Source organism: Tachypleus tridentatus, chromosome 4 (assembly GCF_004210375.1).
Source record: "Tachypleus tridentatus isolate NWPU-2018 chromosome 4, ASM421037v1, whole genome shotgun sequence".
Taxonomy (NCBI): Eukaryota; Metazoa; Arthropoda; class Merostomata; order Xiphosura; family Limulidae; genus Tachypleus; species Tachypleus tridentatus.
Genome location: NC_134828.1, coordinates 28,531,050 through 28,549,723, shown reverse-complemented (window position 1 = coordinate 28,549,723; position 18,674 = coordinate 28,531,050).

Sequence of the window (18,674 nt, the reverse complement as noted above, 5' to 3'; positions counted from 1 at the left end):
GCAAGTAGGATGACGTTATTGGCGTTTAAGTTGACCACTGAAGTTATCAGGCACTTTCCTTTTCTCATTAAACGTTGACAACCAGATAATTATCTTCCACTCGTTTCTCATCATCAGTTGATCTAAAATGATGTTACACAATTCTTTAATCATCATCTGGTTCATTAGTTTTAGCTTCCAATTCTTCATCAAAGTATTCCATGAGAGGCATTTCCATAATCTGCGGTTGGAGTTCCTCAGCATGTTTCATAAACGTACACCTGTCACACAACCACTGTCTTTCATATAACAATGGATCCATTAATCAGAGAAATAGATATGAATCCAACCATTCAGATCAAAGTGACTTTCATGCTACCAAAAGCCAAATCCAGTTTTCTTGTTGGAATCAATATTCTTCAATTGTTTTGTAATAACATCTCTTCTGCTGGCGGTCTTTCCTAAATCCTGATGAATAAACTCTTGAATATCAGTTGATGCAGCTTGATGCACATATTCCTATGGAAGAGTAAAACCAACATACTTGGTGGTGGACTGTACATCCCAACAACAGTGACAAATATTTCCATTCAAAACTCGAGTATGTTTGGTAAATACCAATCAAACCTTCATGACATACAGTAAGAGTTCGTTCAGTTGATGTGACCAGGATTAACGGACTTCGCAATTATCTATTTCTAGTTTGTATCATCCATTCCACCAAACCATCGGACTAGAATGATAAGTTGAAATGTTTACCTTCAACATGCCTGACAACTTGTAAAACTCAGAGAACAACTGAGTGTTAAAACAAGTTGCCTGGTTCATGTGGTTTCTTCTTATGTGTCAAATATGGCAACTTATTTTTCTGCATTAGCTATGGACAGTGTAGCCAATGGATTTATGGACTGTGCAGTTATTGAATAAGCTTTGGTCCTTTTGGTGAAGTACTCGGTAACGACAGCACATATTATTTCGTAGACGTCCAGCATGGTCCAGGGAAGAATATTTAAACATTTTGTTGGAATCTAATATGTCTAATCTGGTCTTTCCTCCAAGTGGTGCAATTCCTGACAATATTTCAACTGTTATTGTACATTAGCAGAAGTACGAATTACATCTTGGTCATCTCCACTCCATATTTTATGCAAAACCTGGAAAAACTCTGCTTCAGTGCCCTTGATACCATTATTTAAAGCCCAGGTTGGGAACAACATTTTGCTGATAGGTAACTATAGTAAACTACGCGTCCACACCATTTTAACTGCTTATACAAGTGCAACAAGCTGTAGTTGTCCATGTTATATTTTTCAAGTTGTACTGGTGGTGTTTCCTCTTTCCGAATAGAAAAGATTAGCCAACTTAGTATTGCCTCAAACTGTTTGACAAAACTTCAAAATTCACTTTAAGTGGTTCTCCCTACTCAGTTTGTTTGTTTGTCTATATTTTGCGCAAAGTTATACGAGGGCTATCTGCGCTAGCCGTCCCTAATTTAGCATTGTAAAACTAGAGGAAAGGCAGTTAGTCATCACCACCCACTGCCAACTCTTGGGCTACTCTTTTAAAAACCAACGAATAGTGGGACTGACCGTCACATAATAACGCCCACACGTCTAAAATGGCGAGCGTGTTTCGTGTGACAGAGATTCGAACCCGCGATCCTCAGATTACGAGTCGAGTGCCTTAACCACTTGGCCATGCCGGGCCGTCTCTTTACTTAGAGAGGTTCAAAACTGTCCCATAAATCACCATATTCACCATGTTGTACCTGATGTAACCTGCCAATGAATTAACTCCTTCAGGTGAACTTTGTCCACCAGTGGAATCTGTAGTTTATCCTGATTGAGTGGTAGCATTGTTGAAAATGAGAATGGCTTTAATTTGGCTTTCAAACTCTTGGACGTCATATAGATACCACCACGATTACCCTAAGTTGACAAAGTCTCCTCTGGACTACGATAAAACTTTCAGGGAACATCTCCCTTGGGTGCTTTATGTTCTACAGATAATAACACTGGACTTTGGTCACAGGAAGATATTCATCAAAGACATTTGCAGCATCAGCAAAAATCTGATGTCCAATAGACGACTTGTCATTGACCCATTGATTCTCCATGACTATCACCTACCTTCGTGAATGTCTCTTCTATCAGATCATAACCAGACAGATCATTTTAATCAAACACAGGAATCTCTCCAGTAACACACAGTAATAAAATCATTCTAATCAAACACAGGAATCTCTCCAATAACACTAACACACAGTAATAAAATCATTCTAATCAAACACAGGAATCTCTCCAGTAACACTAAAATACAGTAATAAAATCATTCTAATCAAACACAGAAATCTCTCCAGTAACACTAAAACACAGTAATAAAATCATTTTAATCAAACACAGGAATCTCTCCAGTAACACTAACACACAGTAATAAAATCATTCTAATCAAACACAGGAATCTCTCCAGTAACACTAAAACACAGTAATGAAATCATTCTAATCAAACACAGGAATCTCTCTAGTAACACTAAAACACAGTAACACTAAAACACAGTACATAAAATCATTCTAATCAAACACAGGAATTCTCCAGAAATCATTCTAATCAAACACAGGAATCTCTCCAGTAACACTCACTCAGCAACAGAAAACGTTCTGATCAAACTTGGTGATTTATTAAGTAACATTCACTCTAATAGGAAATGTTCTACTCAAACCGAAGAAGACTTTAGAATGAGAACAAGTTTCAGTATTATGGGTAGTTTTTGCTCTCCAGATCATTAAAACTAAGTCGCTATGTTTCGAATATGTAACATTACCAATTATTTTGTAATTTTTCTTTTTAAGGATATGAGTTTGTACGGTTTTGTGTGAACCTTGTCCAGTCAATCATTGTATCTATCGGGTTATACCTGAAAATCGCTTGAAAGGTTTTAGATATAAAATATGTTTGAACCTGTAGGCATTGTTCTCAAAGAGTATCAGGTTCGTGTTATCAGTTAAGTTCTTAACATACACGATAACTTGTTGAAGAGTGTTTACCAATCGTTGTTTATTATTCAGAATCCACGTGCGTCGACGTCCTAACCTGTCGTCATGAATTATCCCCTGAAGATAAATTAAAATAGTTCATTCATAGGAACGTTCCCGCTCGTATCGAGGGCCTTCTGATGCAATTCTAGTACGTATCGCGTCAGTTCCAGAACTCACATGAATGCTCTTCAGTTTTCTCCGAAATTCTTTGTCTATATGCTGACCTTAATCAGCTCTTCTGTAACTAGGTAATATCCTACTACTGTAGTGTGATAACTTCATTTTTAGAACATGAAACTAACTAGCCCTTTCAACAATAAAGTTTCCTCTTTATAATTGAATAATTGTTCAATCAACAGAGAATGTCATACGATCGTACGATAGGACAGGATAAAGATCGCTATTTCCGCCTTTGTCTGTCTTACAAACGCCCTAAAGTTTATAAGACTAACTCGAAAGTAAACACGAATAAAGCGTATTGACACAGTTATGATAATATGTCACCTCTGACCAATACTGGTAGACTTTACACTGGACACCAACAAATAAAATAATATTGGTAGATTTTATATTAAACACTAACATTAGTAGACTTTATGTGAAACTAAGCTCTGTTCGATCATTTAGATTGTGTTGAGCTACAGCGCTAAACACGGGCGACTTGGAACCAAACCGTGGTAACGCTACATTCAGATGTTACTGTTATCAACAGACATACGAACCTGTAATATTCATTACTTTCCATTGAGTAATGGCACTATCCATCACATATAGTTCCATTTTATCTGTGATACATCTAGGCTTCTGTAGTTGTGATGGAATTTCGATAATTTTGGCGTTTACCAGAATCATAGAATTATGATGTAGAAAACCAGAGATATAATACCGAAAGTCCAGTGGCAAATATCATGTGTTTCAAAACACACGAAATTAAAAAATGTTCAAACCTCGTGGAAACACGCGAGAGTAATCCACTTCCTTCGCACCTTCCCTCATTTTAAAACATAAAACCTTCAGAAGTTTGTACATTAGAAGCTATGAGGAGCACGTGTTATTCATCCATTTCCCTACCATAGTCCCATATTCATATAAAACCTTCAGAGGTTTGTACATTAGAAGCTATGAGGAGCACGTGTTATTCATCCATTTCCCTACCATAGTCCCATATTTATATAAAACCTTCAGAAGTTTGTACATTAGAAGCTATAAGGAGCACGTGTTATTCATCCATTTCCCTACCATAGTCCCATATTTATATGAAACTTTTAGAATTTTGTACTTTAGAACCTGTCAGAAGAACGTGTTATTTATACATTTCCCTACCATAGTCCCATATTTATATAAAATCATCAGAATTTTGTACTTTAGAACCTATCAGGAGAACGTGTTATTTATCAATTTCCCTACCATAGTCCCATATTTATATAAAATCATCAGAATTTTGTACTTAAGAATCTGTCAGGAGAACGTGTTATTTATCAATTTCTCTACCATAGTCCCATATTTATATAAAATCATCAGAATTTTGTACTTTAGAACCTATCAGGAGAACGTGTTATTTATCAATTTCCCTACCATAGTCCCATATTTATATAAAATCATCAGAATTTTGTACTTTAGAACCTGTCAGGAGAACGTGTTATTTATCATTTCCCTACCATAGTCCCATATTTATATAAAATCATCAGAATTTTGTACTTTAGAACCTATCAGGAGAACGTGTTATTTATCAATTTCCCTACCATAGTCCCATATTTATATGAAACTTTCAGTATTTTGTCCTTCAGAACCTATCAGGAGCATGTGTTATTCATCCATTTTCCTACCATAGCCCCATATTTATATAAAATCATCAAAATTTTTTTTAAAAACCTTTAAGGAGAACGTGTTATTTATGAATTTCCCTACCATAGTCCCATATTTATATAAAATCATCAGAATTTTGTACTTTAGAACCTATCAGGAGAACGTGTTATTTATCAATTTCCCATCCATAGTCCCATATTTATATAAAATCATCAGTATTTTGTGCTTTAGAACCTATCAGGAGAACGTGTTATTTATCAATTTCCCTACCATAGTCCCATATTTATATAAAATCATCAGAATTTTGTACTTAAGAACCTGTCAGGAGAACGTGTTATTTATCAATTTCCTACCATAGTCCCATATTTATATAAAATCATCAGTATTTTGTACTTTAGAACCTATCAGGAGAACGTGTTATTTATCAATTTCCCTACCATAGTCCCATATTTATATAAAATCATCAGAATTTTGTACTTTAGAACCTATCAGGAGAACGTGTTATTTATCAATTTCCCTACCATAGTTTCATATTTATATAAAATCATCAGAATATTGTACTTTGGAACCTATCAGGAGAACGTGTTATTTATCAATTTCCCTACCATAGTCCCATATTTATATAAAATCATCAGAATTTTGTACTTTAGAACCTATCAGGAGAACGTGTTATTTATCAATTTCCCTACCATAGTCCCATATTTATATAAAATCATCAGAATTTTGTACTTTAGAACCTATCAGGAGAACGTGTTATTTATCAATTTCCCTACCATAGTCCCATATTTATATAAAATCATCAGAATTTTGTACTTTAGAACCTATCAAAAGAACGTGCTATTTATCAATTTCCCTACCATAGTCCCATATTTATATAAAATCATCAAAATTTTGTACTTTAGAACCTATCAGGAGAACGTGTTATTTATCTAATTCCCTACCATAGTCCCATATTTATATAAAATCATCAGTATTTTGTACTTTAGAACCTATCAGGAGAACGTGTTATTTATCAATTTTTCTACCATAGTCCCATATTTATATAAAATCATCAGAATTTTGTACTTTAGAACCTGTCAGGAGAACGTGTTATTTATCAATTTCCCTACCATAGTCCCATATTTATATAAAATCAATTTTGTACTTTAGAACCTATCAGGAGAACGTGTTATTTATCAATTTCCCTACCATAGTCCCATATTTATATAAAATCATCAGAATTTTTTACTTTAGAACCTATCAGGAGAACGTGTTATTTATCAATTTCCCTACCATAGTCCCATATTTATATAAAATCATCAGTATTTTGTACTTTAGGACCTATCAGGAGAACGTGTAATTTATCATTTTCACTACTATAGTCCCATATTTATATAAAATCATCAGAATTTTGTATTTAGAACCTATCAGGAGAACGTGTTATTTATCAATTTCCCTACCATAGTCCCATATTTATATAAAATCATCAGAATTTTTACTTTAGAACCTGTCAGGAGAACGTGTTATTTATCAAATTTTCCTACCATAGTCCCATATTTATATAAAATCATCAGTATTTTGTACTTTAGAACCTGTCAGGAGAACGTGTTATTTATAAATTTCGCTACCATAGTCCCATATTTATATAAAATCATCAGTATTTTGTACTTTAGAACCTATCAGGAGAACGTGTTATTTATCAATTTCCTACCATAGTCCCATATTTATATAAAATCATCAGAATTTTGTACTTTAGAACCTATCAGGAGAACGTGTTATTTATCAATTTTCCTACCATAGTCCCATATTTATATAAAATCATCAGAATTTTGTACTTTAGAACCTATCAGGAGAACGTGTTATTTATCAATTTCCCTACCATAGTCCCATATTTATATAAAATCATCAGAATTTTGTACTTTAGAACCTGTCAGGAGAACGTGTTATTTATCAATTTCCCTACCATAGTCCCATATTTATATAAAATCATCAGAATTTTGTACTTTAGAACCTATCAGGAGAACGTGTTATTTATCAATTTCCCTACCATAGTCCCATATTTATATAAAATCATCAGAATTTTGTACTTTAGAACCTATCAGGAGAACGTGTTATTTATTAATTTCCCTACCATAGTCCTATATTTATATAAAATAATCAGAATTTTGTACTTAGAACCTATCAGGAGAACGTGTTATTTATCAATTTCCCTACCATAGTCCCATATTCATATAAAATCATCAGAATTTTGTACTTTAGAACCTATCAGGAGAACGTGTTATTTATCAATTTCCCTACCATAGTCCCATATTTATATAAAATCATCAGAATTTGGTACTTTAGAACCTATCAGGAGAACGTGTTATTTATCCATTTCCCTACCATAGTCCCATATTTATATAAAATCATCAGAATTTTGTACTTTAGAACCTATCAGGAGAACGTGCTATTTATCTAATTCCCTACCATAGTCCCATATTTATATCAAATTTTCAGTATTTTGTCCTTCAGGACCTATCAGGGGCATGTGTTATTCATCCATTTCCCTACCATAGTCCTATATTTATATAAAATCATCAAAATTTTGTACTTTAGAACCTGTCAGGAGAACGTGTTATTTATCAATTTCCTACCATAGTCCCATATTTATATAAAATCATCAGAATTTTGTACTTTAGAACCTATCAGGAGAACGTGTTATTTATCAATTTCCCTACCATAGTCCCATATTTATATAAAATCATCAGAATTTTGTACTTTAGAACCTATCAGGAGAACGTGTTATTTATCTAATTTCCTACCATAGTCCCATATTCATATAAAATCATCAGAATTTTGTACTTTAGAACCTATCAGGAGAACGTGTTATTTATCAATTTCCCTACCATAGTCCCATATTTATATAAAATCATCAGAATTTTGTACTTTAGAACCTATCAGGAGAACGTGTTATTTATCAATTTCCCTACCATAGTCCCATATTTATATAAAATCATCAGAATTTTGTACTTTAGAACCTATCAGGAGAACGTGTTATTTATCAATTTCCCTACCATAGTCCCATATTTATATAAAATCATCAGAATTTTGTACTTTAGAACCTATCAGGAGAACGTGTTATTTATCAATTTCCCTACCATAGTCCTATATTTATATGAAACTTTCAGTATTTTGTCCTTCAGGACCTATCAGGAGCATGTGTTATTCATCCATTTCCCTACCATAGTCCCATATTTATATAAAATCATCAGAATTTTGTACTTTAGAACCTATCAGAAGAACGTGTTATTTATCAATTTCCTTACCATAGTCCCATATTTATATGAAACTTTCAGTATTTTGTACTTTAGAACCTATCAGGAGCATGTGTCATTCATCCATTTTCCTATCATAGTCCATATTTATATAAAATCATCAGAATTTTTTACTTTAGAACCTATCAGGAGAACGTGTTATTTATCAATTTCCCTACCATAGTCCCATATTTATATAAAATCATCAGAATTTTGTACTTTAGAACCTATCAGGAGAACGTGTTATTTATCAATTTCCCTACCATAGTCCCATATTTATATAAAATCATCAGAATTTTGTACTTTAGAACCTATCAGGAGAACGTGTTATTTATCAATTTCCCTACCATAGTCCCATATTTATATAAAATCATCAGAATTTTGTACTTAAGAACCTATCAGGAGAACGTGTTATTTATCAATTTCCCTACCATAGTCCCATATTTATATAAAATCATCAGAATTTTGTACTTTAGAACCTATCAGGAGAACGTGTTATTTATCAATTTCCCTACCATAGTCCCATATTTATATGAAATCATCAGAATTTTGTACTTTGGAACCTGTCAGAAGAACGTGTTATTTATCCATTTCCCTACCATAGTCCCATATTTATATGAAACTTTCAGTATTTTGTACTTTAGAACCTATCAGGAGCATGTGTCATTCATCCATTTTCCTATCATAACCGCATATTTATATAAAATCATCAGTATTTTGTACTTTAGAACCTATCAAAAGAACGTGTTATTTATCAATTTCCCTACCATAGTCCCATATTTATATAAAATCATCAGAATTTTGTACTTTAGAACCTATCAGGAGAACGTGTTATTTATCAATTTCCCTACCATAGTCCCATATTTATATAAAATCATCATTATTTTGTACTTTAGAACCTATCAGGAGAACGTGTTATTTATCAATTTCCCTACCATAGTCCCATATTCATATAAAATCATCAGAATTTTAAACTTTAGAACCTATCAGGAGCACGTATTATTCGTACATTTCCCTACCATAGTCCCATATTTATATAAAATGATCAGTATTTTGTACTTTAGGACCTGTCAGGAGAACGTGTTATTTATCATTTTCCCTACCATAGTCCTATATTTATATAAAATAATCAGAATTTTGTATTTAGAACCTATCAGGAGAACGTGTTATTTATCAATTTCCCTACCATAGTCCCATATTCATATAAAATCATCAGAATTTTTACTTTAGAACCTGACAGGAGAACGTGTTATTATTAAATTTCCTACCATAGTCCCATATTTATATAAAATCATCAGTATTTTGTACTTTAGAACCTGTCAGGAGAACGTGTTATTATTAAATTTCCCTACCATAGTCCCATATTTATATAAAATCATCAGTATTTTGTACTTTAGAACCTATCAAAAGAACGTGCTCTTTATCAATTTCCCTACTATAGTCCCATATTTATATAAAATCATCAGAATTTTGTACTTAAGAACCTGTGAGGAGAACGTTTTATTTATCAATTTCTCTACAATAGTCCCATATTTATATAAAATCATCAGAATTTTGTACTTAAAAACCTGTCAGGAGCATGTGTTATTTATCAATTTCCCTACCATAGTCCTATATTTATATAAAATAATCAGAATTTTATATTTTAAAACCTATCAGGAGAACGTGTTATTTATCAATTTTCCTATCATATTCCTACATTTATATAAAATAATCAGAATTTTGTACTTTAGAACCTATCAGAAGAACGTGTTATTTATCAATTTCCCTTCCATAGTCCCATATTTATATAAAATCATCAGAATTTTGTACTTTAGAACCTATCAGGAGAACGTGGTATTTATCAGATTTTCTACCATAGTTCCATATTTATATAAAATCATCAGAATTTTGTACTTTAGAACCTATCAGGAGAACGTGTTATTTATCAATTTCCCTACCATAGTCCCATATTTATATAAACCTTCAGAATTTTGTACATTAGAACCTATCAGGAGAACGTGTTATTTATCAATTTCCCTACCATAGTCCCATATTCATATAAAATCATCACAATTTTGTACATTAGAACCTATGAGGAGAACGTGTTATTCATCCATTTCCCTACCATAGTCCCATATTTATATAAAATCATCAGAATTTTGTACTAAAGAACCTGTCAGGAGAACGTGTTATTCATCCATTTCCCTACCATAGTCCCATATTTATATAAAACCTTCAGAAGATTGTACATTAGAAGCTATGAGGAGCACGTGTTATTCATCCATTTCCCTACCATAGTCCCATATTTATATAAAATCATCAGAATTTTGTACTTTAGAACCTATCAGGAGAACGTGTTATTCATCAATTTCCCTACCATAGTCCCATATTTATATAAAATCATCAGAATTTTGTACTTTAGAACCTATCAGGAGAACGTGTTATTTATCAATTTCCTACCATAGTCCCATATTTATATAAAATCATCAGAATTTTGTACTTTAGAACCTGTCAGAAGAATGTGTTATTGATCAATTTCCCTACCATAGTCCCATATTTATATAAAATCATCAGAATTTTGTACTTTAGAACCTATCAGGAGAACGTGTTATTTATCAATTTCCCTACCATAGTCCCATATTTATATAAAATCATCAGAATTTTGTACTTTAGAACCTATCAGGAGAACGTGTTATTTATCAATTTCCCTACCATAGTCCCATATTTATATAAAATCATCAGAATTTTGTACTTTAGAACCTATCAGGAGAACGTGGTATTTATCAATTTCCTACCATAGTCCCATATTTATATAAAATCATCAGAATTTTGTACTTTAGAACCTATCAGGAGAACGTGTTATTTATCAATTTCCCTACCATAGTCCCATATTTATATAAAATCATCAGAATTTTGTACTTTAGAACCTATCAGGAGAACGTGTTATTTATCAATTTCCCTACCATAGTCCCATATTTATATAAAATCATCAGAATTTTGTACTTTAGAACCTGTCAGGAGAACGTGTTATTTATCAATTTCCCTACCATAGTCCCATATTTATATAAAATCATCAGTATTTTGTACTTTAGAACCTATCAAAGAACGTGCTATTTATCAATTTCCCTACCATAGTCCCATATTTATATAAAATCATCAGAATTTTGTACTTTAGAACCTATCAGGAGAACGTGTTATTTATCAATTTCCCTACCATAGTCCCATATTTATATAAAATCATCAGAATTTTGTACTTTAGAACCTATCAGGAGAACGTGTTATTTATCAATTTCCCTACCATAGTCCCATATTTATATAAAATCATCAGAATTTTGTACTTTAGAACCTATCAGGAGAACGTGTTATTTATCAATTTTCCTATCATAGTCCCATATTTATATAAAATCATCAGAATTTTGTACTTTAGAACCTATCAGGAGAACGTGTTATTTATCAATTGTTCTACCATAGTCCCATATTAATATAAAATCATCAGAATTTTGTACTTAAGAACCTATCAGGAGAACGTGTTATTTATCAATTTCCCTACCATAGTCCCATATTTATATAAAATCATCAGAATTTTGTACTTAGAACCTATCAGGAGAACGTGTTATTTATCAATTTCCCTACCATAGTCCCATATTTATATAAAATCATCAGAATTTTGTACTTTAGAACCTATCAGGAGAACGTGTTATTTATCAATTTCCCTACCATAGTCCCATATTTATATAAAATCATCAGAATTTTGTACTTTAGAACCTATCAGGAGAACGTGTTATTTATCAATTTCCCTACCATAGTCCCATATTTATATAAAATCATCAGAATTTTGTACTTTAGAACCTATCAGGAGAACGTGTTATTTATCAATTTCCCTACCATAGTCCCATATTTATATAAAATCATCAGAATTTTGTACTTAGAACCTATCAGGAGAACGTGTTATTTATCCATTTCCCTACCATAGTCCCATATTTATATAAAATCATCAGAATTTTGTACTTTAGAACCTATCAGGAGAACGTGTTATTTATCCATTTCCTACCATAGTCCCATATTTATATAAAATCATCAGAATTTTGTACTTTAGAACCTATCAGGAGAACGTGTTATTCATCCATTTCCCTACCATAGTCCCATATTTATATAAAATCATCAGAATTTTGTACTTTAGAACCTATCAGAAAAACGTGTTATTTATCCATTTCCCTACCATAGTCCCATATTTATATAAAATCATCAGAATTTTGTACTTTAGAACCTATCAGGAGAACGTGTTATTTATCCATTTCCCTACCATAGTCCCATATTTATATAAAATCATCAGAATTTTGTACTTTAGAACCTATCAGGAGAACGTGTTATTCATCCATTTCCCTACCATAGTCCCATATTTATATACAATCATCAGAATTTTGTACTTTGGAACCTGTCAGGAGAACGTGTTATTTATCAATTTCCTACCATAGTCCCATATTTATATAAAATCATCAGAATTTTGTACTTTAGAACCTATCAGGAGAACGTGTTATTTATCAATTTCCTACCATAGTCCCATATTTATATAAAATCATCAGAATTTTGTACTTTAGAACCTATCAGGAGAACGTGTTATTTATCAATTTCCTACCATAGTCCCATATTTATATAAAATCATCAGAATTTTGTACTTTAGAACCTATCAGGAGAACGTGTTATTTATCAATTTCCCTACCATAGTCCCATATTTATATAAAATCATCAGAATTTTGTACTTTAGAACCTATCAGGAGAACGTGTTATTTATCAATTTCCTACCATAGTCCCATATTTATATAAAATCATCAGAATTTTGTACTTTAGAACCTATCAGGAGAACGTGTTATTTATCAATTTCCTACCATAGTCCCATATTTATATAAAATCATCAGAATTTTGTACTTTAGAACCTATCAGGAGAACGTGTTATTTATCAATTTCCCTACCATAGTCCCATATTTATATAAAATCATCAGAATTTTGTACTTTAGAACCTATCAGGAGAACGTGTTATTTATCAATTTCCCTACCATAGTCCCATATTTATATAAAATCATCAGAATTTTGTACTTTAGAACCTATCAGGAGAACGTGTTATTTATCAATTTCCCTACCATAGTCCCATATTTATATAAAATCATCAGAATTTTGTACTTTAGAACCTATCAGGAGAACGTGTTATTTATCAATTTCCCTACCATAGTCCCATATTCATATAAAATCATCACAATTTTTACTTTAGAACCTGACAGGAGAACGTGTTATTTATCAATTTCCCTACCATAGTCCCATATTTATATAAAATCATCAGTATTTTGTACTTTAGAACCTATCAGGAGAACGTGTTATTTATCAATTTCCCTACCATAGTCCCATATTTATATAAAATCATCAGAATTTTGTACTTTAGAACCTATCAGGAGAACGTGTTATTTATCAATTTCCCTACCATAGTCCCATATTTATATAAAATCATCAGAATTTTGTACTTTAGAACCTATCAGGAGAACGTGTTATTTATCAATTTCCCTACCATAGTCCCATATTTATATAAAATCATCAGAATTTTGTACTTTAGAACCTATCAGGAGAACGTGTTATTTATCAATTTCCTACCATAGTCCCATATTTATATAAAATCATCAGAATTTTGTACTTTAGAACCTGTGAGGAGAACGTGTTATTTATCAATTTTCCTACCATAGTCCCATATTTATATAAAATCATCAGTATTTTGTACTTTAGAACCTATCAGGAGAACGTGTTATTTATCAATTTCCCTACCATAGTCCCATATTTATATAAAATCATCAGAATTTTGTACTTTAGAACCTATCAGGAGAACGTGTTATTTATCAATTTCCCTACCATAGTCCCATATTTATATAAAATCATCAGAATTTTGTACTTTAGAACCTATCAGGAGAACGTGTTATTTATCAATTTCCTACCATAGTCCCATATTTATATAAAATCATCAGAATTTTGTACTTTAGAACCTATCAGGAGAACGTGTTATTTATCAATTTCCCTACCATAGTCCCATATTTATATAAAATCATCAGAATTTTGTACTTTAGAACCTATCAGGAGAACGTGTTATTTATCAATTTCCCTACCATAGTCCCATATTTATATAAAATCATCAGAATTTTGTACTTTAGAACCTATCAGGAGAACGTGTTATTTATCAATTTCCCTACCATAGTCCCATATTTATATAAAATCATCAGAATTTTGTACTTTAGAACCTATCAGGAGAACGTGTTATTTATCAATTTCCCTACCATAGTCCCATATTTATATAAAATCATCAGAATTTTGTACTTTAGAACCTATCAGGAGAACGTGTTATTTATCAATTTCCTACCATAGTCCTATATTTATATAAAATCATCAGAATTTTGTACTTTAGAACCTATCAGGAGAACGTGTTATTTATCAATTTTCCTACCATAGTCCCATATTTATATAAAATCATCAGAATTTTGTACTAAAGAACCTGTCAGGAGAACGTGTTATTCATCCATTTCCCTACCATAGTCCCATATTTATATAAAACCTTCAGAAGTTTGAACATTAGAAGCTATCAGGAGCACGTGTTATTCATCAATTTACCTACCATAGTCCCATATTTATATAAAACCTTCAGAGGTTTGTACATTAGAAGCTATGAGGAGCACGTGTTATTCATCCATTTCCCTACCATAGTCCCATATTTATATAAAATCATCAGAATTTTGTACTAAAGAACCTGTCAGGAGAACGTGTTATTCATCCATTTCCCTACCATAGTCCCATATTTATATAAAACCTTCAGAAGTTTGTACATTAGAAGCTATGAGGAGCACGTGTTATTCATCCATTTCCCTACCATAGTCCCATATTTATATAAAACCATCAGAATTTTGTACTTTAGAACCTATTAGGAGAACGTGGTATTTATCCATTTCCCTACCATAGTCCCATATTTATATAAAATCATCAGAATTTTGTACTTTAGAACCTATCAGGAGAACGTGTTATTCATCCATTTCCCTACCATAATCCCATGTTTATATAAAATTATTAGAATTTTGTACTTTAGAACCTATCAGGAGAACGTGTTATTTATCCATTTCCCTACCATAATCCCATATTTATATAAAATCATCAGAATTTTGTACTTTAGAACCTATTAGGAGAACGTGGTATTTATCCATTTCCCTACCATAATCCCATATTTATATAAAATCATCAGAATTTTGTACTTTAGAACCTATCAGAAGAACGTGCTATTTATCAATTTCCCTACCATAGTCCCATATTTATATAAAATCATCAGAATTTTGTACTTTAGAACCTATGAGGAGAACGTGTTATTTATCAATTTCCCTACCATAGTCTCATATTTATATAAAATCATCAGAATTTTGTACTTTAGAACCTATCAGGAGAACGTGTTATTTATCAATTTCCCTACCATAGTCCCATATTTATATAAAATCATCAGAATTTTGTACTTTAGAACCTATCAGGAGAACGTGTTATTTATCAATTTCCTACCATAGTCCCATATTTATATAAAATCATCAGAATTTTGTACTTTAGAACCTATCAGGAGAACGTGTTATTTATCAATTTCCTACCATAGTCCCATATTTATATAAAATCATCAGAATTTTGTACTTTAGAACCTATCAGGAGAACGTGTTATTTATCAATTTCCTACCATAGTCCCATATTTATATAAAATCATCAGAATTTTGTACTTTAGAACCTATCAGGAGAACGTGTTATTTATCAATTTCCCTACCATAGTCCCATATTTATATAAAATCATCAGAATTTTGTACTTTAGAACCTATCAGGAGAACGTGTTATTTATCAATTTCCCTACCATAGTCCCATATTTATATAAAATCATCAGAATTTTGTACTTTAGAACCTATCAGGAGAACGTGTTATTTATCAATTTCCTACCATAGTCCCATATTTATATAAAATCATCAGAATTTTGTACTTTAGAACCTATCAGGAGAACGTGTTATTTATCAATTTCCCTACCATAGTCCCATATTTATATAAAATCATCAGAATTTTGTACTTTAGAACCTATCAGGAGAACGTGTTATTTATCAATTTCCCTACCATAGTCCCATATTTATATAAAATCATCAGAATTTTGTACTTTAGAACCTATCAGGAGAACGTGTTATTTATCAATTTCCCTACCATAGTCCCATATTTATATAAAATCATCAGAATTTTGTACTTTAGAACCTATCAGGAGAACGTGTTATTTATCAATTTCCTACCATAGTCCCATATTTATATAAAATCATCAGAATTTTGTACTTTAGAACCTATCAGGAGAACGTGTTATTTATCAATTTCCCTACCATAGTCCCATATTTATATAAAATCATCAGAATTTTGTACTTTAGAACCTATCAGGAGAACGTGTTATTTATCAATTTCCCTACCATAGTCCCATATTTATATAAAATCATCAGAATTTTGTACTTTAGAACCTATCAGGAGAACGTGTTATTTATCAATTTCCCTACCATAGTCCCATATTTATATAAAATCATCAGAATTTTGTACTTTAGAACCTATCAGGAGAACGTGTTATTTATCAATTTCCCTACCATAGTCCCATATTTATATAAAATCATCAGAATTTTGTACTTTAGAACCTATCAGGAGAACGTGTTATTTATCAATTTCCTACCATAGTCCCATATTTATATAAAATCATCAGAATTTTGTACTTTAGAACCTATCAGGAGAACGTGTTATTTATCAATTTCCTACCATAGTCCCATATTTATATAAAATCATCAGAATTTTGTACTTTAGAACCTATCAGGAGAACGTGTTATTTATCAATTTCCCTACCATAGTCCCATATTTATATAAAATCATCAGAATTTTGTACTTTAGAACCTATCAGGAGAACGTGTTATTTATCAATTTCCTACCATAGTCCCATATTTATATAAAATCATCAGAATTTTGTACTTTAGAACCTATCAGGAGAACGTGTTATTTATCAATTTCCTACCATAGTCCCATATTTATATAAAATCATCAGAATTTTGTACTTTAGAACCTATCAGGAGAACGTGTTATTTATCAATTTCCCTACCATAGTCCCATATTTATATAAAATCATCAGAATTTTGTACTTTAGAACCTATCAGGAGAACGTGTTATTTATCAATTTCCCTACCATAGTCCCATATTTATATAAAATCATCAGAATTTTGTACTTTAGAACCTATCAGGAGAACGTGTTATTTATCATTTTCCTACCATAGTCCCATATTTATATAAAATCATCAGAATTTTGTACTTTAGAACCTATCAGGAGAACGTGTTATTTATCAATTTCCTACCATAGTCCCATATTTATATAAAATCATCAGAATTTTGTACTTTAGAACCTATCAGGAGAACGTGTTATTTATCAATTTCCCTACCATAGTCCCATATTTATATAAAATCATCAGAATTTTGTACTTTAGAACCTATCAGGAGAACGTGTTATTTATCAATTTCCCTACCATAGTCCCATATTTATATAAAATCATCAGAATTTTGTACTTTAGAACCTATCAGGAGAACGTGTTATTTATCAATTTCCCTACCATAGTCCCATATTTATATAAAATCATCAGAATTTTGTACTTTAGAACCTATCAGGAGAACGTGTTATTTATCAATTTTCCTACCATAGTCCCATATTTATATAAAATCATCAGAATTTTGTACTTTAGAACCTATCAGGAGAACGTGTTATTTATCAATTTCCCTACCATAGTCCCATATTTATATAAAATCATCAGAATTTTGTACTTTAGAACCTATCAGGAGAACGTGTTATTTATCAATTTCCCTACCATAGTCCCATATTTATATAAAATCATCAGAATTTTGTACTTTAGAACCTATCAGGAGAACGTGTTATTTATCAATTTCCCTACCATAGTCCCATATTTATATAAAATCATCAGAATTTTGTACTTTAGAACCTATCAGGAGAACGTGTTATTTATCAATTTCCCTACCATAGTCCCATATTTATATAAAATCATCAGAATTTTGTACTTTAGAACCTATCAGGAGAACGTGTTATTTATCAATTTCCTACCATAGTCCCATATTTATATAAAATCATCAGAATTTTGTACTTTAGAACCTATCAGGAGAACGTGTTATTTATCAATTTCCTACCATAGTCCCATATTTATATAAAATCATCAGAATTTTGTACTTTAGAACCTATCAGGAGAACGTGTTATTTATCAATTTCCCTACCATAGTCCCATATTTATATAAAATCATCAGAATTTTGTACTTTAGAACCTATCAGGAGAACGTGTTATTTATCAATTTCCCTACCATAGTCCCATATTTATATAAAATCATCAGAATTTTGTACTTTAGAACCTATCAGGAGAACGTGTTATTTATCAATTTCCCTACCATAGTCCCATATTTATATAAAATCATCAGAATTTTGTACTTTAGAACCTATCAGGAGAACGTGTTATTTATCAATTTCCCTACCATAGTCCCATATTTATAT